Source organism: Marmota marmota, unplaced genomic scaffold (genome assembly GCF_001458135.2).
Source record: "Marmota marmota marmota unplaced genomic scaffold, marMar, whole genome shotgun sequence".
Classification (NCBI taxonomy): Eukaryota; Metazoa; Chordata; class Mammalia; order Rodentia; family Sciuridae; genus Marmota; species Marmota marmota.
Window position 1 is genome coordinate 32,373 of NW_026000173.1, and position 1,455 is coordinate 33,827.

Genomic DNA, 1,455 nt, shown 5'->3' on the forward strand with positions numbered 1-1,455 from the left:
TTGCTGAGTGTGTTATCCTTTGTCAAAACAAGTGAATTAAATCCTTTTGGTTAAATTTGGTTTTTTTTTTCCTTTTTTCTTTTCTTAAACATTTTATTCATCTTGTAGAGGGATTTCTTAGTTGTTTACTTTTTTTCCTAATTGTTAAGAAGAGTGGTTGAGGAGTACTGAATCCATCACTACTTCAATGACACAGATAAAATTCCAGATTCACATTTTCAGGTACCAAGAGTTCCCTCCAAATGCCACAATCACATAAGCCTTCCTTTGTATTTCTTTCTACTGAACACAGCAATACCCATTGGCATCTCTGAAGCGTAATCCCAACTTAGGTCGATATTTCTCCAACTAAAGCAGCTGTTTGGAATTAAATGTTCCCCTTCTTTTTTGTCTTATAAACTAAACTGCATCTTCATACTTCATTCCACATTTAATCAAAGCAAGTGCAACCAGCACGGGTGCCCTTCCCAATCCTGCAACACAATGCACTGCAACACAGCAACCTGGCTCTTCACAGAATTTGGTTTTTAACAGGTTCAGCCAATCATCTACTGATTAGAGGGTGGAGCTCCATCATCAAATGGCCAATCTAGAAGGTAGATTCCTTCTTTTTCAACTGGAGCTTTATCATATGTAGCATCCCACACTCAAACCAAAGTTGTTACTCCATACTTCTTAAATTCCTTTGTGAACTTGTTGAGAGTTTTGTTGGTAGGGTTGTGAGTTATCAGGAAATGCATGTTCTCATAGGAGATCTCCACAGGGGCTGGACGGTTCATTATGGCAAATATAAAGTGTGAGCGTGTGTGTGAGTATAATGGGGAAAATTGAAAAAAAAATCAATAAATCTTGAAATGAAATCATTAAAAAAGACCACAAAAATGCCTATTATCAATCAATATTTTCTCTATTCAACTTGTTTATTCTTTATGAAGCTTTCCCCTTCAAGATAAGCAGAAGTATTTAGAATCCACACCAATCCAAATTCAACTTGGGCTTCAATGTCTGTAGATGGATTCCTTCTGAGTTCAAAAAAATCCAACTACGTACAAAACATAAGCAGCCTTTACTACATTTAGGCACTAGTGAGACACATTAAAAGTGTAGGTCATTTTCCACTTTTGTTTACTTGATGCTTAATTTACTGAGTCATTAAAAAAATGTTTTCGATTAAAATAAAAAAGTCAACTATTTCTGAGGCCAGTCTAGGTGTCCACATTCTTAAAGGCAATGTTAATTACAGCACAACGCTGTGCTGAGCCTGGCAGAAGTTTGCCCTCACGCTCAGAATCGCCATAAATGTGCAACGTATATTCCAAGGAAAAACGATGGAGAGCTGGGGACTGGGCAATGAAGTCCAGCGGCTGCGGGAGCGAGGAGGTGCCTTTCTCCTCAGTCACCTGGATGGTAGCGGTGGCCCTGGTGGCGATGACAGTCCCTCAGCCTGGGCGCGCA

At 39.0% G+C, this 1,455-nt stretch overlaps 1 pseudogene; it reads right to left on the reverse strand.

The window, feature by feature from the left end:
* Positions 1–279: 279 nt before the first annotated feature.
* On the reverse strand, positions 280–779 carry LOC107159918 (annotated as a pseudogene).
* Positions 780–1,455: the final 676 nt, after the last annotated feature.